The following is a 21,348-nucleotide window of genomic DNA, read 5'->3' as shown; positions in this document are numbered from 1 at the left end:
AGCGATGTTGTTGTTGAGAATGGAAATGTACTGTATCAAAATAACGGAAGAGGGCATTAAACAGTCATTAGACCTCACGCATAACAAACCCCAAGATGACATGCTGCTGAAGTCATCCATGAACTTGGAGGGGGGAAAAATAGCGCTAGGTGGTTAACACACATCACACCTTTGCCACCAATTTAAACTGTGTGAACATCACACACATCGGGGCCGAGGCATCAATCCCCTTCAGGAAAAAAAGGACATTTTGAGCTTCAAACACAAACGCTAAGTGCAAGCAGGCACTGCTGCTGCACCACTCCCATCTCTGCTCTGCCCCCTTCCTCAAGAGCAGACTGGAGTCTCCAGTGCCAAATTCCTGCTGAGACTTAAATGATCTCATCATCGACACAAAGGAGGACATGAAACAAACTACCAGGAGGTTCTGAGAGACGCCGGCGTCGCCGCTGAATCCGGGGCTCAGGACTATTGTTCCTTCCCACCAGAACAGGGTCACCAGTCGGGCGCACGAGGCGGACGGCTGGACTCCTGCCTAGGCTCAGGAGGATGCCTGGTGGATCTGGATCAGTGGACTAGGATGCAGCCAGGTCAGGTGCTCAAGTCATCGTGGGTTTGAATCTGACTCACAACCTTATGTCTGATGCCATCCCAATCTCTCCGCTGTAGACTGTCAGAAGCCCTTTTCCCACATGCGCTTTGTACCGCAAAATGACCGGAACGTGGTCTAATGCCTGCATGTGAGAAAGTCGTCGTGCCGGTATAAGCGCGACCCCGTCATCGCGGAGATTTCACCAGTTTGGAGCCAGTCAGAAGAGCGGTATGCGCGATAGCGGACTCAAGTAGAGAACGGGTCCAGTCATTTCCCGCGACACTCTCATGGGCGAGGTGTACACACGTTGCTTAATGTTCCAGCGGGCATAATCTAATCATTCGCGCACATTAAAGGCTGGCTCACACTACAGGATTTTCGGGCCGATTTATGCCCGATTCACCCCTCCCGAGAATCGGAGGAGAAATCTGGCCTGGCAGCTTGCCAAGCTTGGTCGGGCCCGACGTTCGGCACCGATTATCTTGTAGTGTGAGCTGTTTGCAGATCCAATCTTAAGCCTCCCGATCTGCTCAAAGCCTCATCGGGGCCGTCCCGATCATATCAAACATGTTTGATATTTAGGACTGAAAATCTGCGCGAATACATCATTCTGCTGCTGCGCGAGACTCCCGTCGTTAATTGACGCGGCTCATTTGATGCGCTGCACTGCAGGCATTATAGGCTACCAAATACCAACAGCACAGAACCACGAGTATTTGGGGGAAAATGTCACTCATTTATATCACAATGAATGACCAATGAATAAAAAGTTGTTATATCGTAGTTTTGAGCCCCTGCCAGTCAGAGGCTGTAATCTCCTACCTGTCTATCAGCCAGGCAGTGTGGGGGGAAAAGGCATTGCTGCTGCGGGAAGCAATCCAGTATCCAAACTTTTGCCGATCTCATGACATGCAGCAGGGAAATATATTTTGGTAGGCCATGTCATGTGTTTGTGTTCTCACTTGTACAGACAATGTCGCGTTGTTTACATGCATGCTAACTACCGTGAGATTCATTTGTTTGGCGAGACGGGCATGAAAATGAGGAAACGAGAGAGAGAGGTGAGGTGGGGGTGGAGCGCTTTGGTCACTGCTGGAACCCCAAAAACGAAACAGGTTCGTATGGCCGGGCATCAAGGTGATTATCCTGCCGATAATCTTAATAATATCCTGTAGTGCGTGGTGCGCCACATTTACAAATCTTGTAGTGTGTGCATGTTTGAGATTCTAGGGAAGATAATCTGGGAAGATTCTCCTGTAGTGCGTGTCACAGCCAGATTTCAAAATCGGCTAAGATTGTCAGAATCCTGTAGTCTGAGCCCAGCTTAAAGCAAACTGGCGAAATTATCTTGTGATAATAAGAGCAGTAGCCTATGTCAGCTTCATGTGTGGGTGTGCTGATTTTCCCCTCTCCTCTCTGCTCTCTGGCCACAGTCCGTCCTCCTCCTCCAGTCACAGGCACAGCCCGACAGGGACACAGACGAAGCAAATGCACGAAGCGAAATGTGCAAGTATTTTGCTTACGTTGCCGACAGCGAAGGCAAACCCGGGCACATCAAACGAAGCCAGTCTGTAAAAAGTGCTTCAACGCGACGCAGGTGAACGGATAAACAAGCAAACTTATTTCGCCATCAAGAGTTTTGCCGACACGTCACTCCCCACCCGCTCTGCAGTGCCGCCCCGCCCCCCAACGTACAGGCAAATTCGCTGCTAGATTCCCACATGCGCGAGCCGAAGTGTGAAGGGAAATGTCCGATATTAACTTACAGGTAATTTTCCGGTACGCATGTGGGAAAACGGCTTAAGAAAATCAGACTTGAAAGAAGAGGCTAATTAAGGACAGCAGAGGTTCCCCTTTTATTTCCTGTCAATGTTATTCCTGTGAATCAGACTTCCCCAAGTCTAACCTAGGCTGCCCAGCCTGATTAAGCATACATTCTTGATATAGAGGCAAACAAAAGAAAAGGGAACCCCCATTTGATATGAAGAGTGGAAGAAATTAACATTACTAACAGTAGGCCCCTGAGATTCGTTCCACCAGCAGCCATTTTGTGTCTAAAAGGCAGGAGGTAACACAGGTACAAGGCTTGCTTAATGAGGGTTTACAACTTCCAATCCATTTAGGGGTTCTAGTGCCGGGGCCCTCGTTAATGTTTTGCCAAATGGCTGAGGTGAAAAAGGCCCCTAATATGACGAAGGCAAACAGCAGCCTCTATGCTTCAGGAGTTTCCACAAAACCGTCTTAACGTTCGGCTTTTGTGTCTATGATCCAAGCCAGTAAGGGTGCCATGGAGTTATTTTAGGTTTGTTTTTCTTTTAGTTTTAACTGAACTACCTTTGTTTTAGCCATCGTAAGTGCTGAAGCCCTGTTATTAAATGCACTTTAAACTCTGATCAACTTGATTTGCAACTTGTTTACATGCAGACTACTGTACAATGCTATAATAAGAGTATTGCCTTAATCAGGTTAAAATCTAAATGATGATTAGTGTGCATGTAAATCAACACGTATGCAAACCTGCGACCACAAGAGGGAGCTCTGTTATAGAAGTCAAATCTATCTATGAAGTTCTTTTAATCAAACAGCTTCGTCGCAAATTAACTTACAGAGCACCACTGGACAAGAACAGTTCAAAACAAACTGTCCGCTGAACGAGAACATGACAATGAGGTTCCAACGTATTCAGAGCTAGTATTGTAATTCTTTGACCACCTAAAACTCGCGTCTTGGTGAGTTTAGAAATTCTTTGTCTCCTGCTGAAGATTGAGAAACCCTGCAGAGTCTCCCCTACTCGCTTTCTCAGTATTTCCAGGGTATGTGTATCAGTAAAAGGAAAGGACATGTTAACTCATTCATGGCCAGTTTAGGACTGCCAATATTTAGCACAGGCCAAAGATTTTCATAATTGTTGGTCATCTTTCAAGACCCACAGTAAATTATCTATTAGCACCAAAGTGATTTGCAATAGCTCAAAATGAAGATGTACGTCTCTGGGTTCACCAGGAAAAAAAAGTGAGCTTTTAGCATGTTCTGTACTCTACTTATAGCCCTTTATATACCCCCTGTTTTCACCAAAAAGGTCTCTCTGACAAGATAAATTGCAGATATTGGCATTTTTCTAAATCACACAATCTCAGCCAGAACTCGCTCTCAATTCTTTTATTTTGAACTGTATTGACATCAGACATGTAAATATTATTCATTATGACACAAATGAAAAAAAAAATATATATATATATATATATATATATACATGATGTGCTTTTTTTACATTCAACAATACAGTTTAGTGTGAGTGAGTGTGATCATAGAATAGAATGCAGAGATCAGTGTAGTCTCTCTCACACACACACACACACACACACACACACACACACACACACACACACACTCCTTACCGCGAGATCATCCGGGTCCTGTCGCATTGGAGTCAGTCCAGTCTTCCTCGCCAGGAAAGTGGCTGTGCTGCTCTGCTGCTTGACTCTGTGTGAAAGCCATTTCTGTGGCGAGGCTGCAGCTGTTCTCCTCCTCCACACAGTTGTGACTCCGTCTCGTCTCTTTCGGGCTGGCACATAGGAACGGGGTCCAGGGACCAGGATCGATCATGTTGATCACGGGTTTGACTACCGCGGTTTCGATGTCCGCTGCCCTGCAGCAAGCCGATCAGCTCTGCAGCGCGCCGAGGGGCATTTCAATGGCGTTTCTCCTCTGCAACAAGGAAGCGCGTTTCTCCTCCTTTCCTCCTTCTTCCTAATTTCAAACAACAGCTGCGGTATGTGTTTGATAACGTGCTGTCGGCTTGACTTTGAGGTTAGGGACCTGAAACTATGTCACAGGCTGGGTAAGTGTTTGAACTATGCGCTGCACTCATAAAAACAAAAACACGTCAAACACGTCTTTGGCGTGGATGGCTATTTCTGATAACACGTCAAAGACGTCTTTGGCGGTGAATGAGTTAAGGGGAATGGCCTTCCCACCACTATTGCTTCAAATCTATGGGGCAAAAAACATGAATGAATGAATGAATGAATGAATGAATGAAATTTGGCCTCGTCGCAAGTTCCAGTTGAAGTAGATTACAGGGTCGTTTTTGGGAAGAGTCTTGAATGTTCTACATCCAGTGAGGCCTAGAGATGCGGGGCCGGGGCCGGGGGTCAGGGGTCAACAGGGTGACATAACAGTTAGGGAGACTATCACATGAGCAAGAGATCACAGATTCGACCTCCACTGCAGCCAATCTGGCCGTCAACCGGCCATACGTCCTTGGTCACAACACTGAGCCCCTTCCTGAAGCTGACCTACACGCTGGATAAGATCATCAGCTAAATCTGCCTCAAATGTGAACGTTAAATGTCACTGTGCTCGAAGCTGCAGTTGGGCCGAGAAAGTGATTGTGTCAGTTAGACACAAAGCGGATAAAAGCACAACAGCCACAGTTTGTTTTCTCAGTTTCCAGTGGAGGTCAGTTTGTCTGTGCTTTGTCAGTGGAGCCTACTGGTTTTCCCGTAAGAAGCAGTACTGGGAGGAGGAGGCGGCTAACTGATCACAGATGGGACTGGGAGGGCTGCTGTTCAAATTACAGCCTCATCAATGATTCAGTGGGTCGAATGCAGACCATCACGCACGCACGCACGCGTACACACACACACACACACACAGTGGATGTGCGACAACACACAGACACACACAAATGGCTGCGTGCACACATGCAAAAACATACATGCATAGATTCACATACAAGCACATGGGCGCTGTCTGGCACACACAGAAACATACGTGCACAAACACACACACACACAGAAACATACGTGCACAAACACACACACAGAAACATACGTGCACAAACACACACACAGAAATGTCCACCTGTAAACAGGGACAGGCTGTGCAGTCATGTACACTGAGGACGGAGCCATATGGACTAGACATCCAAGTACATGTAGGTCATGTGGACAGACACACATGCACGCACGCGCGCGAGCGAGTGAGCACACGCACGCACACACACACAACTTCTGAAGCAAAGTGCCATCTCACTGTACACACTGTACACACACACAGTGCACAATGTGACCTTCCTAGAAGCGTACTACAGTCACTACTCAAACAGAGGGTGGGGGTGTGTGTGTGTGTGTGTGTGTGTGTGTGTGTGTGTGTGTGTGTGTGCGTGTGTGTGTTGTGAGCTCAGAGCAATGGGGGGGAAGAATTACACAAGCTTTTTAATTGGCTCCGTTGCCCACGTCAATAAATAGGCATTTAAGAAATCTAATTTCAGCCACATGTAAAGATGTTTGGAGAGCTGCGTGCTTTGAATAACTGATTTATAACTTAACTTTATTATTGCAAAAAGAAATGTAGGTCCACACAGAGATGTGTGTGTCATGCTGCAGACCTGTACTGTACTGGAGAGAGGAAAGTGAAACAGGCCTTTAATCAAGCACTTATTAATAGGGCTGCACAATTAATTGTATTTTCATCGTCATCGCAATATGAAAGTGCACAATAAACACATCGCAAAGACTGCCTGAAACGCAATGAATAACAAAAGTGGTTTTATTTAAATGCATCATGCATTCCCACTCAGCATCTGATCATTTTGTCTTGTGTTGTAAATCCAGCGTACACCTTTCCCTTGCAACAGTGCGCTCCGCCCCTCTGCCAAAGCCCAAACACGCTGTGTGTAGTTTCAGATAGAGTCAGTGTGTATTTCATTTCTTTATTCAGTGGGCATAGCAGGCTATGTTTGGGGTCTATGTTAGCATTATTAAAGCAGAAAGAAATAGGAACTGTATAGCTAATATGCATACTTTAATATTTGTTTATTTATCGCAAGTCGTATCGTCATCGCTATATTGAACAATGTTATCGCACATCGCAGATTTTCCTCATATCGTGCAGGCCTACTTATTAATCAATTCATCAAGTGTTAGTGTGCATCGTGATTTATAGTTCCAATAATTAATGACTTGTAGAATTTGTCTAGATTGAAACCTTTTTTTATTATTATAACGACTACTGTGTTTGGGCATAGTCACAATGCTGGAATAAAATAAAGCTATATTCTGTTCTCCAAAATCATCTAATGATCTTGATGAATGATGATGATCAGGGTGGGGGGTGGAGGAGGAGGAGGAGAAAGGAGCAGTGTTTTCCCGTGGAGCAGTCGTGCTTGAGGCCAATTCAGCTTTTGGTTCACCGTCCGTTCCTGTAGGGGTGGCAGTTGTAGCAGTAAGGTAAGGCAGGTTGCATCTCTCTGGGGAGTGTCGGACTCGGAGAATGGTCCAGGTAGGCCTAATTGTGCCGCACCTGGTCATAGCTTGCGATCATTAGCCTCTCGTCAGGCCAAATGAGATGAGTGAGTTATTAGCCCTGTTCCAAACCGGCCCCTATTACAGAAATAGTGGACTATATATATAGTGTGTTGGCCATTTTGTGCTAGTGTCCGAATTCTCAACTGATTCACTATAGTCCATAAAATACCCACAACGCAGTGCAATTTCTAGTGAACAGAGAATGTACCCTACATTTTCTCCCATATACCACAATGCAATGCAATACTGTTGTGTTTACCAAAGGAGAAGAAGAGTGGGGTAGTGTCTGATACTTGTTTGATCATTCCCCAAATAGTTCACTATTATGATAAACACTAGATCAGTGGTGCCAAGTTTGGCCCGCGCTCTGTTTGTTTTGCCCCCCCCCCCCCCACGATTTATTTTATCCAGAATGCAACTTGGGCAAGTTATCAGATATCTGCACTGATTGGGTGGACGAGCTTTTTCATGTGGTGACTTTGTGAAACAGTGTCTGAATGTGGCTGCGGATACTGTGTTCACTCCTGAGATTGCATCCCTGCAAATTGTCATGACAAATTGTTTACAAAAGATGGACAATAAAGCTGATTTTCAAAGTACCTTGAGGATTTTTCAAGTTGTGAATTAAGTCAAATTTCTCTCTTGATCACAAAGGTGGAAAATACAACTGTTTTTAACTGGGTGTTTACTGATTAAATGTTTAAGCTCCCCACAAATGCAGATGTTTTTTTTAATATATATAACCAATTGCAAATTATTACAATTACCAAACAGATAAAGTAGATTATTATATTGAAATATTATTTTAGATTTAGAATGTTAATTTTCTATAAAACACAATACATTTTAATGTAATTCCACAATGTTTATTTTTGGCCCTCGGCCCTCCACCCAGATTGAGTTTTGGCCCTTCATGGGAAAGAATTTGGGCACCCCTGCACCCCTCTTTTTTAACCTCCAAGACTTGTTTAAGCCTGTAGAACAGAAACTTGGTTTATGTTTTAGGAGATGGGTGGGACTTACTGTAAAAATGGTCTTTTATACATTATCGCTCAGTCAAGGAACACACATTCGTCTAATTCCAGCACCCTGATGGTTTATGTTAAACCGTCAGAACACAAGGACCTTCAGATTGTGGAGAAGATGTGTTGGACTCTTGGACGCTCTGGACTTTCTCCTGGTCCACAGACAAAGCAGTGTTCCTCGGGGGAAGCCAAAGTCTCAACGGGTTACAGACTGGACCGTTTGTGTATGCAAGCGGGTGGCGGTGCGCAAGCTCATTTGACACAGGAAGGGAGGTAATGTGAAGCAGGAAATGGCAATCATGCATGATGGGGGGAGAGGGGTTGATAATCACAGGTCTGTGAGAGTGCATGTAAAGTAAACGCGTGTGTGCGTCTGCGCGCCGTCTTGTGTGTAGATGAAAGTGATAAATTATGGTGGCCACTTTTGGTTGCATTGACCCATATGGACACACAGGCTACACAGCAGGCAAACGCAGGGCTCCAGAGTGCACCCGTTTAGGCACTTTTTCCCACCCTAAGATCTGCCAGTACGCCTACATATTTTCATTGGTCGCACTGGTGCACCTACCAGTAGGTCTGTGTGTGTGTGTGTGTGTGTGTGTGTGTGTGTGTGTGTGTGTCTGTGTGAGTGTGACACAGTGACAGTGCACTGTGTTAATCTCTCCCCCTCTCTCATCATGCACACACAGAAAGCAGGGCTTAAAATTTTGCGCGGGATTCCCGCACATTTTCTCGAATTCCCGCATATTTTCAATTTATAAAGGGGGAGTAATCCCGCAATGGTTTGCGCAGACCGATCTATGTGCGAAACGGCTGTCTGTCTTGTCTGACCCACTGAGTCTGAGCCAGGTCTGACCACAGACTGTAGAAAGAGATGCAGGATAGGCAAGCGAAGGTGATTGGATGAACGTTTGACACTAGGCCAATCAGAGGCAGAGAGGGGCGGGTCAGGCCTTCGCATAGCCTTCGCCATCATGTCGGAAAAAATATCTCGTCCCTCAGTCCTCTCGACATCAACGCTCCTCTGCTGATTTCTCGGTGGTTCCAGACAGACAGCTGCTTGCAAACATGATAGATCGCTGGCTAAAAAGGAAAACTACGTCCTCAGAAGGGGGACCCGCTCAGAAAAAACAAACAGGACAAGTCGAACAACAAGGTACTTCTAGCTGAAACGTCAACACCGAGTAACATCAGTGTCAGTTATGTTTAGCGTACGTTATTGACGATGAAGAATCTGATATCGATAATGACGTTAATAATAACGTTAATCCTCCTTATGCCGAGTGCCAGTGATGTCAACGATGTTATCGCCACTCAAATGAATTCTCATAAAGCAGCCGTGAAAATCTGGTGGAAGCATTTTCAATAAAAAGTGAAACGACACACAGATGGTTTATAGTCACTTCAATACAACTCTCCCCAATGCAAAATTTGAACAGGTTTAGTTGCCAGTAATGACAGTAAGAAAGGTAGATGTAGTGAGTGAGCAAAGATGGATGATTTAATATTCCATAGCTCTGACCTAACCAAATCAAACTGACATCACTATTGTGAACACAAAACAAAGAACACTTCTGATATAATATGATATTAGTGTTTTAGTAGAGTGTATCACTCAATACAAAAAATAAAGGCTTTCATAGAACCAAAAGCCTATGGCTTAGTCTGCAGAAAAAACATGACAAAAGCCATAGTACCGGTAATTTAGACTCAGGTGTGCATAAACTACTTCCTTTTTTAAATACAAAAATGTGAAATTACAATATTATCACTTATTGGACAGGAGAAGCAGGTATTTGTCGGTTATAGTATCGCCTGAAAAAATCCCCCCTAAAATCTATAAATCCCCCCTATCTGAAGAACATAAGGGGGGAATTCCCCCTTAGTTTGCAAAGTGAATTTTAAGCCCTGAGAAAGACAGGGAAACACCAAAAGAAAACATTTTCAATGGCTTCTGTGTGCTTTAGACTTGTGCAGAATCGTTTTACTTTGAAAATATCCGACTGGAAGTCGTATTATTATCGCTAGCGGCGCACAGGAGTGCAGCCATTCCTCAAAATCTTTGAAAGTATCACTTTAAGAAATTGCCAATATGTATACAAAATGACAAAGAAGGTCACGCTTAAAATGTATTATTGCGGCGCCAAAAGGTACGGTGAAAAATTGGTTGCACTAGTGCAACCAATGTAGAAAGTTAGTCTGGAGGCCTGAAACTGCAGAGATGGTAACACCCCCCCCCCCCCCCCACACACACACACACACACACACACACACCTTAACAGCACGTCTGCTGTAACAGAACCGAGCACTGAGAAGCCAGTGAGCTTTCAGCGCTGAACGAGGTCAAGTGTAAACGCCATTGTTTGGCTTTTCATGTTTAACCTCAATAGGGCTTTGAGGTTCTGCCTGCAAAGGCCTCAGGATTCAGACGACATTTAAAAGGAAATGAATGCTAAGAGCAGCCGTGCTCTGGGTCTGGGCATCTCACACTCACAGCTGTGCTCTCTGGGTCTGGGCATCTCACACCCACAGCTGTGGTCTGGGTCTGGGCATCTCACACACCCACAGCTGTGCTCTCTGGGTCTGGGCATCACTCACACCCACAGCTGTGCTCTGAGTCTGAGCATCTCTCACACCCACAGCTGTGCTCTGGGTCTGGGCATCACACACACACAGCTGTGCTCTGGGTCTGGGCATCACACACACACAGCTGTGCTCTGGGTCTGGGCATCACTCACACACACCCACAGCTGTGCTCTGGGTCTGGGCATCACTCACACACACCCACAGCGGAAAGAGGAAAAATGAACGGGGCATTTTCTGTGTGTTTTTTATGATGCCAAACTAGGATTATTCAAAGTGGGACGTGAACATCAGCCAGCAGCCAAATGCTGACAGATTTTTAGCTGGTCTGGAAAGTCTGTCTGCTCCACCAGCCACTTTGGCAGTTAACGAATTATCCTCCGGAGATGCTGCTCTCCTAAAAGTCTATTTGGCTGCTAAAGTAGCAAAAAAGTGGCTGGTGAGTTTTGGGTACTTGCCAATGTGGCAGGTGTACAGTATTGCATGAACCCTGTCTTTAACGTACAGCTTTTTTTTTCAGAGCTCCACTAACATTTACAAATAAGGATTCTATTCATAAATTCAGCGGGCTTACGGTTAAGGTAATAAACTTCCCAACGGATTTTTTTCGAGGGGTTGAACGGCCCTGTGTTTCCATTTTTCCTCCCTAGTTCTCTGACTCAGGTGTTGGCACTTGGCGGGAGAGATTAGCCTTGGTGGTGTTGCTTTCAGTGACTGGGTAGCGTTGGCAGGGAGGAGATCAAGAAGGATTGGGTGACAGAGGGAGATAAGGAAGAAGGAGGGAGGCTGTGAAGGGAGAGGACGAGCACAGAGAGAAGACAGAGTGTCCCAGAGCCTCGGAGGTCTGGATCACAACACTGGGGGATCAAATCTGCTCCAGCTTTTGTTTCATCATCATCCTTTTATATCTGTAAATCATCTTTCCCGTCTCCATTTACAAGAGCTGCGTGACCAGAGCAAAAATGCAAATCCTGATTATTTCTACTAGATATTTTGATCGTCATTATTAATAATAATAATAATAATAATAATAATAATAATAATAATAATAATAATAATAATAATAATTGATTGGATTATTATTAAATCACACAATTATTAGACTTGATTATTTGGGGAACAAAGTGGGCAGCCCAACTCTCTTCTGTGTACTGCTTAATGAAACAAATGACAAACAAAAATTAAAAGAAAGAAAGAAAGAAAGAAAGAAAGAAAGAAAGAAAGAAAGAAAGAAAGAAAGAAAGAAAGAAAAGAAAGAAAAAAAAGAAAGAAAGAAAATACACACACAGTGAGAGTGCCGTCTCTATGAAAAGTAATATCAAGTGCTTCTTGATATCACTCTTCATAAGGGAGGCACTCAGAGAAGGAGAGGGAAACAAACAAGATGGTCTATCTATGCTGTATGAGAGGCTTTTAAATTCTGACAATGACATTCTGGTGGAAACACCGGTGTGACATCGGGCTGCTCAAGTAATCAATTTGATATCCAAATTGCAATATGGCCAAGTGCAATATCCAAATCGCAGGTGCAGCTCGCTGCAATCTGATCAAGGTAAAATGTGTCACAACATACCGTTAAATGAAGCGTTGTGGTGCTACAGTGATGGCCCGGCTTCAAATCATTTTATTCTGACGTAAGGGAACATGCTTGTTTGGTACAGACCTCAGTTAAAATAAAAAATTTAAAATAAATTTAAACTCAAATGCAAAAATTTGCATTCCCACTAAAATCATGACTCATATCGCATTCGCATTATCTGTCAATATATAATCGCATAATATGATTTTATTTCTGCATATCATTCAGTCCTAGTGTAGTGTGTGATATGCAAGTTGTAGATGTGTCTCTGCAGCACCCTTGCCACCAAGCACAAATCCCTGCCTCTTTAGCATGCTGCTGCCTGCGAGCAACAACATGATCACAAAGTGGGGGAAAGTCCTCTGCCGAGCTTGTTGACGTCGTCTGCACGTCAGCCCAGCTTCCCTGCTTCCCTCAGACAGAAGCATATGAAATCCGGATGAGAAGTTGATTACAGCCATTCAAAGCTTCCCAGGTCTCGACAACTTTTAGAGTACAGGAATAAATGTGTATTTGTTGTGTAGGCCGCCTAATATTCTGCCTGTCTATTTTGGATTATTGCTGCTACCTAATTATCACTTGTCATCTACAGTATGTCTATTAAAACAACATGACAAACAGGACAAGACCAGAGCAGCAAAAAGGCATGATTTGCCTGTTCAAATCGGTCACAATAGAGCAGAATCCATCAACCAAGACGCCGGCAGTGTGCGCTAGTGCACCTGGGAAACAAAGCGATTGTGATTCTGACACCAGCGTGAGTGTGAAAGCAGTGCACCGAGCCCACTCCGGCTGCAGCAGCTCTGTGGAAAAACGCTGGTGGTTTAATGCACGCACCCCCCCCCCCCCCCACATCTCCTTCCCCTACCTCGCAGAAACGGAGGCCATAAAAACGTGCCCACCGTCTGACCCACTTTCCATGACAGACGTCATCTCCCTCCACTAACTTCAGTCTGTTTACTAGCCCAGCGGGGAGCACGCTGGTCGGGGAGGCGGGTGCCCAAAAGCTGCTTGACTGTGCCAGTCTAAGTACAGGATCTACTCGACCTACAGGATCGGCTCGCCATACATAAGTCAAAAAGTAATGAGAAATGGTCCTGTAACACTTGAATCATGATCATTGAATGTTTGCATGATTCATATTTTTAATGTGTATCATGTCTGATAACATCAGTAGCTTAGCTTGTTAGCTAATCTGTGGGGCAGCTGTGGCTCAGGAGGTAGAGCGCGTCGTCCACCAACCAGAAGGTCGGTGGTTCGATCCCCGGCTCCTCCAGTCTGCATGTCGAAGTGCCGAAATTGCACCCGCGCGGGCCCTCGCTGACGAAACTGACACGTGCACGCACAAACACACACACACTGCCCAAAATGAAAGCCTCCTGTACGTGACACACACACGCACATGCACACACACTTACAATTAAGGTTTAAATGCATGCACACACACAGAGCGAAGCCATTTGGAATGCTGTTGATTTGTTGTTAGAATATCAAGCATACCCACTCAACAGAGAAGTGAATCACCAATCATAACCGCAGGCATGTCTTTTTTCCCCAGCTCCAAACTACTTCCTTCGAGCAAAGCCCACTAACACTGAAAAATACAGTTCAGCCCCAATATGCTCAACTCAATCTACAAGCCTATTCACATGGGAATAATATTACCCGGGGGCGTTCAGTGATTTGTAGTGAGAGATCAGTGATTTTAATCATGTATGAATCTGCCATGTATGTTAATATCTCCAGTAAGAAAAAAATCCTGCTGTAATTACCTATGGTGCTTTAGTGAAGACAGAGGTCCCCTGATTATACACTACTAATGCTGTCGAATTCTAATTTTAGCTGTAAGTTGTTTTAGGCATTTTTCTTCTTCTAGACATGCAATTTTTCACCTTGCTCTCATCTTAAAAAAAAAAAACTCCCGTCTTAAAAAATTTAGTTTTTAATGCATTTCAGGCATAAACTTCAAGTTTTGCTTTGTTAAAACCCATAGTTAAAACAGGAAGTGACAAATTGTAAAATGCTGACCTTATACTATTGTTTCCAGAGCACCAGTTATTTTAGCAAATTTCAAAATCCGGTGCAAATGTGTTTCATAAAACGTGGAGGTTGGGAGGTAATTTATAAATGATATGAGGTCCTCACATCATACCTAGTTGTGATCTTATAATGTGGCCTTTTGGAATATCGCTCAAAGCATTTTCTGAATCGTTACGTGTCAAGTGATGCATCAAGCTAACCTTCTGAGGCAGCTGATTCGCAAGATCACAATCGCACGAGAAATCCATCTTGCTGCCGTGCTCAAAGCTGTTGGTTTAACTCCGTCCAAGCAGCGGGCCGGACCAATCAGCATCCAGAGGCGGCTACGCGCGGGATTGAGGTGTGATGACAGCGAGAAGCGAGCCCATAATAGACAGATGGTTCTGTGTAACAAACCATCTGGCAGCATCAGGTTAGCACCAAGCAGCTGCTCCTATTTGAATCAAACTTCAACTTCTGCATGCCATGTATCGGAGCTACCTACTGCAATTGTATTAGCATAATATGCCAATACAGTCGCGCCTACTAGAAAACCACAAAAAGGATGTGAAAGCAGTAGTGGGTTGTGTAGAGATGTAATGGTATGAGAATTTCACATTACGATTATCGTGACCAAAATTATCACGGTTATCGTATAGACCTTATTCGATTGACGTCACTCACGTACGGGCACGCCCACCGCCAACATATTCTCGACATAGCGCTGCAGCTCTTAGTGACAACCTATGTGAGAGCAGCGTTTATAGGAAGCTAGCCGCCGTTAGCGTTACTGTATCGTTCCAATTGTGTTCGGATGGTGACCTGCCTTACACACGGCTGTAGTAATGACAGCAATAAAGTCCCTGTGGTTTGTTTCTATCTCTACCCTCCACAGACGTGAAGGGAGCGAGACGGAGGATATGTCAGCACAGGAGAGGTGTGTGGATAGTTGGGAGAGACAGGTGAAACTTTCGGACAGCTCCTCACAGCAAAGTCTGTTCACCTCGTTTTTTCTTTTGTTTATTATTACAGGCATTAACGGCAGCATACAAACAACAACTCTGGGGTTTTTATTGCTGTCATCACTATCGCTATTTTGTAATGGAACAGAAACGACAATAAGGCCGTTACTATAGTTGTCAGCTGCAGGACGGTATGTCAACAATATGGCGGCGTCCGGGGTTAGCAATAAGGTCTATTATCACGGTATTCGTAAAAAATTGCTGAAAATGTTCAAAAAGTACAGACGCTCACTGAAATCATTTTACGACGTTTTATATTGAAAACTCAGACCCTAACCCTAACCCTACACTCACTGAAATCATTTCTCCAAGGCTGCACGTTTGCATCTGGGAGAAGGTTGCCAACTTTGGTTGATGATGGACAGTATTTACCGTGTTTTTCAACGCACTCTAATCACGGTCATGTTTAGAGGTATGCAGGAATGGAACACCCTTCCCACATATATTACACAAAAGAAAAGCAAAAATTCTTGGTAAAACAGCACTTACTACTGTGATAATGCTATGTATGTGAGTATGTATGTGTATGTATATATGTGTATATATATATATATATATATATATATATATATGTGTATGTGTGTATGTATGTATGTACAGGTACAGCTCAATGAATTAGAATATTGTGGAAAAGTTACTTGTTCCCCATAATTCCTTTCAAAAAGTGAAACTTTAATAGATTATAGATTCATTACACACTAAGTAAATTATTTCAAGAATTTATTTGTTTAACTTTGCATAAGTTTGGCTTCCAGCTCATAAAACCCCCCAAGACAGTATTTCAACAAATGAAATATCACACACAAAAAACTATTTTCAAAATAGAAATGTCGATCTTCTGAAAAGTTATGTTCATGCCTGCACTCAATACTTGGTCGGGAATAATTTTGCTTTAATTACTGCCTAAAGAAATAACTTGTCCATGTTATTTCCACGATATTCTAATTTTATGAGCTGCACCTGTATGTGTATACATATGTATATAGAGCATATTGAAGCATGTACATAGCTAATATATCTGGTGATGGTAATAGTTATATGTATAATTATATATATAAGATATGGTAATGGTATATATATATATAGGTATACATAATATGTGATGTAGTTTTATGTGTATTCTACACATCTGTAATGGTATGTAGGTAATTCTGACTATGCAATATCATGAAAGGTACAGTATGTATGTATGTATGTAATATCTGAAGTTGTACCGTTTGTACAGAATGTATTTTTATACAGAATGTAAATTTTGTATGTGATATCTTGAAACTATGCAAGTTGTTTGACCCCAGGAAGAATAGCTGCAGCTGTGCTGTAGCTAATAGGGATCTTAAATAAAGACATAAAGACGGTACCACGATTTTAACCATAATGTAAATTTGAAACGGAACGGACATCGTAAGGAATTTTATCACGGTTATCATTAAAACTGGTTATCGTTACATTATCCCTAGTTGTGTGTTATGTTAGAAAGTGGACCTATTGAAATAATCTGACCCACACTATAGGTCAGTCTGTAGGTCAATACAAATCTGATTCTTCTGTGAAATTTAGTCTGCAGATTTCTCAAACAAAAGTTTTTTCTGTTTTGTTTTTAGCACAAAATGGTTATTTTAGCAGATCCAACTTTTTGTGGTACTACTTTTTAGCTTTATACAGCGGAATTAAAAGGAAGAAATGTAAACGAAAGAAGAACATTTTGATTAAAAACGTTGTTGTGAGCACAACCGAGTGTTGAAACATTTCCAGTTGCTCTATACAACAACAGATTCTGGGAATATCTTTGGACTTTCACTGATCACCGGCCTCTTTATATTGTATAGTAGGCTATCTTGATGGGAATCATAACTACCAGATGCTAATGTGAATATTATGAAAAAAGCATGTATTGCAGCCACTGCAGTATAGACATTTCATTCTTTCATATCTCACAATGGATTATGAGTGCAATAATGCTGCTGCTGAATCAAATGATTCCATCTCCAAAAAAAAGTAAACTTATCAAGAATTTAGAGAGAGCAAGAGACCATCTTTCCACATTGACAGACAGGCGTTTTTATCATTCTCTTAAGGCTTTTTAAATCAGTTTTGTAGTCTCTGACATGGGTCATAAAACTTGCTGAGCCCCTAAAAGGACCACGTCAAGCTTTAATTGAAGTAAAAACATGGAAATCGACGAAATTTGAGTTATGAGGGTTTTATATTCCAGCAGCACAGAGACAGGACACACTGTCCACTGGCCCCAGGCGGAGACGGAGACGGGGAGGCTCGGCTGTGTGTCCCCACAGACAGGGTTACTAAGGATACAGGCAGAGCGAGCTTCCATTAAGACATCAGAGCTCTCTCTCTCTCTCTCTCTCCGCACCCTGTCTGACACCAGGGGCTCCGGTTACCTCCCTGAAACTGAGACGCTAAAGCCATGCTGGGGAACACACACAGGCCAGCGTGCAGGCAGGCAAACACACACACACACACACACACTAATGTGCATGCACACACACACACTCCCTCACCCCCTCTCTGTCACACGGATAAACCTGCGTGTACGGGACACACTTCACATTAGAGGTTTTCACCATTTCTAGTATTGGGAGAATGCAGACTTTAAATAGCAATGCATAATAATAAAACAGGAATTGTTTCCTATCTCTCTCTAGAACAGGATAACTGTTTTTTGGCAGATAACAGTGTTGCAACCAGGCTTAGAGCCATTTTTTCTTTCTCTATTGAACTTTCAGCTCACACCAGCCATCAGATAAATGGTAAAAAATGGTAAATGGACTGCATTTATATAGCGCTTTTATCCAAAGTGCTTTACAATGTGCCTACATTCACCCATTCACACACCGAAGGCGGCCAGCTGCCATGCAGGGTGCTGGCACAGCCATCGGGAGCAATTTGGGGTTCAGTGTCTTGCCCAAGGACACTTCGACATGCGGAGTGGAGGAGCCGGGGATCTAACCACCAACCTTCTGATTAGTGGACGACCTGCTCTACCTCCTGAGCCACAGCCGTCCCCATAAGTGCTGACTTTTCCTCATTAGTGGTCAATTTAATAACTTTGCCAGGTAACCAAGCATTATTTGGAGGTCCTATTCTACAAACATCTATACTGCTCATAGCCAGGGCTGGGAGATATGGACCACAAATCATATCTCGTATTTTTAGGCTGAATGGCAATACACAATATCTCTAAATGTTCAGTTGTAAGTCATGGCCACATGTGCGATGTCACAAGCACTAACAAAACAAAATGCAAAGACAGGGTTTCCTTCCCTGACTACTGGTGCTTTCGCAAAATAATTACACTTTATGAGATTTTTGATAATCATAAGTAATGTGAATATAATGACTGGTAATGAATGGCAAAGGCAAATAATTCAACAGCGACAACAGTCTGGTAAGTTCAAAAATACATCACTTCAGTGTGACGCAGCCTTTAAAACAGGAAAAGACAACACTTATGCCATATCACGACATTCAAAATCTAAGACGATATCTAGTCTCATATCACAATATCGGTATAGTATCGGTATTCGGTAATATATTGCTCAGCCCCCTAATTGCTCGCTGATAAACTAGAATCCAGTGGTTGCCACTGCCAGTGCAGCATTTCAAAAAAGTTGACTTTCCCAGGCAGCCTTTGGAATCATCACAGCGACACGCGGACAATGGAAACTCTGCCTGCCGTGTCCCGGTGAGCAGCAGAGACGGAGCTAATGTCTCTCTGTCTTCATCAGCGTGACATTTCCAACACGGGAAGGGGAAGTCACAGCGAGATCTCTATCAGCAGAACTTATCACATCACTACCGACCGACCCAGACTGAGCGAGCGAGATAGAGACAGACAGAGAGAGGGAGAGAGAGAGGTACAGAGGGAGAGGGAGAGAGAATGAGATGGAGATAGAGAGGGCAGGGAGGGGAGTCATTAACTGGCAATCAAGCTTTTGCAACGGCCAGAGTCGTGTGCATTTGCTTAATTCCTTATCAGGCAATGTTCCATTCCTTACCCCCAACGCCCCCCCCCCCACACACACACACACACACACACTATCTCTCTGTCTGACAAGTCAGCAGCATGCAGACTGATGTAAACTAATACCCGCATCTCTCACCATCACACGCACACAGAAAGACAGTCATTCTCCACCAGCAGTCTTATCTTTAGAGCGTTGATTTCCAATGAGATAAAGGGGTAGGGGTGTGTGTGTGTTTGTATAGCTATCTTAATGAGGACCAATTTGAGTTTTATACCTGGGGAGGGGTGAGGATAGTAGGAAAGCGATGACACTTTCTCACACACCTTCAAAGGGCTGTTTGAAGGTTATGAATTGGGTTTAAGTCAAGGTTAGGCATTTAGCTACGATGGTTAATGTTACGGGCTAGCCAATGAATGCCCTCACTAAGATAGCTACTGGCTTGTGTGTGTGTGTGTTGTGTGTGTGTGTGTGTTGTGTGTGTGTGTGTGTGTTGTGTGTGTGTGTGTGTGTGTGTGTGTGTGTGTGTGTGTGTGTGTGTGTGTGTGTGTGTGTGTGTGTGTGTGTGTGTGTGTGTGTGTGTGTGTGTGTGTGTGTGTTTGAGAAACATAAGATCAGCACTTTGCACCAGCAGCACTCACACAAAATAGATCTGTGATGACTTACCTGGTTACAAGGCTGAGAGAAATAAAAGATGTTTATTAAAATGCTCTGCTCCCTCTCGCCTGTCTCACCAGGCAGACAGACAGACACACTGGCAGGAGGACAAAGGTGACGCTTGGAGCAGAGAACAATTAACACTGGACTGATGGCTGGCTAGCGTTAAGCTAACCGTCCCAAACCACTGCACGTTTTGCTGCAATAATAGTATACCGGGCATATTATTCATGTTCAACAGTGTGATGGAGGCGTGTACACATTATAACAGCTAACGTTACTTACAGCTATGCAAATGATGCGGTCCTTTTCGTCCAGGTCTCCGTCTGGTGTGGGGCTGCTGGAGAGACAGAGAGCTGCTAGCTTCTCCACCAGCTGCTGGGCTAAACAACTTGCTGAGGCTAGCACGCTAGCTAACCGCTCGTTACCACCGGCTAAACGTTGTGGGGGGAAAAGGCAATTTTGTGAAGAATTTCTCCAGCCTGGGTTACAAACAAAAAAAAAACCAACAACGAGAGAGAGAAAGGGATAAGGCGGATGATGGTTTGCGCAGTAGTCCCCTCCCTGTGCTAAGTAGTTATAAGGTTAACTGTTATTATGAGCATTATCCACTGTGCTGTGTTGTTTAAATGACAGCCTCTCCGCTGCGCGTGCTGCTGTCCTTTGTTGAGAGCATCTGAACATAAACACAGCGCGAGCTCGTTCTCCCCTTCTGCTGCTGCTGCTGCTGCTGGTGAGCGTACGCTAGTGGATGAAACACACACGCGCGCGCACACACACACACACATACACACACACACGCACACACACACACACACACACACACGTGACGTAGCCGCAAAGGATTCTGGAACATGTAGTTTGGGCGGTTTGCACCCCAGCAGAGCTTCTCACTAAAAGACCACATAACTCATTAATAATAACACTGCATCCCAAGCAGTTGTGGGTTTGCTTGCCAGACTATCTCCATTTCATGCTGTACCAAGTGAACATTACCATTTTGAGAAACCTACTCAAGTAAAAAAATATGATTAATAATAATAATAATAATAATAATAATAATAATAATAATAATAATAATAATAATAATAAAAGCAGGCTACCTCGTTAATAAATTACTCAAAGTACATGTTACTTTGAGTAACATGTACTCAAAGTAATATTTTTTAGGGTGTCTGCACACCCTAAAAAAGTGCAAAATAATAAAGAGACAGCATTTGTTAACACAACTTTTTGTTTATGAAGTAGAGCTAGGCTAATCAAACAAATATGGATAGCATACAATTGAGATAAACAATCTTTCTTCCACTCTCTCTATCTCTTCATCTCTACCCCTCTTTATCTGTCCCAGAGTGGACAAATGTAGTGAAGTAAAAAGTAGATTACTGGCTCAAAAAATATACTTGAGTAAAGAGTAGAATTACAGTTTAAGGAACATGAAAAGTATTCATTCTTATTTTATATTTTTTTTATAATAATAATAATAATTATTATTATTATTATTATTTATTTATTTATTTTTATTTTTTAGTCAATAGTAGTAGTAGGCTACTTGTAGGCCTACCCAGACCTGATCCCAA

The 21,348-nt window shown here is 43.4% G+C and overlaps 1 protein-coding gene across 1 annotated transcript in view; it reads right to left on the bottom strand.

The window, feature by feature from the left end:
- peli1b (pellino E3 ubiquitin protein ligase 1b) overlaps window positions 1–20,174 on the bottom strand; it is an 81,058-nt gene extending 60,884 nt beyond the window's left edge. Inside the window, exon 1 of the mRNA XM_083651110.1 lies at window positions 20,054–20,174. The gene's annotated coding sequence lies outside the window, so the exon portion shown is untranslated. The remainder of the gene's footprint in view (window positions 1–20,053) is intronic.
- Between the last annotated feature and the right edge of the window lie 1,174 nt (window positions 20,175–21,348).

The sequence above is a fragment of the Poromitra crassiceps genome, assembly GCF_964638095.1.
Source record: "Poromitra crassiceps genome assembly, chromosome: 14".
In the NCBI taxonomy this organism is placed as follows: domain Eukaryota; kingdom Metazoa; phylum Chordata; class Actinopteri; order Beryciformes; family Melamphaidae; genus Poromitra; species Poromitra crassiceps.
This window is presented reverse-complemented; position numbering and strand designations above follow the sequence as displayed.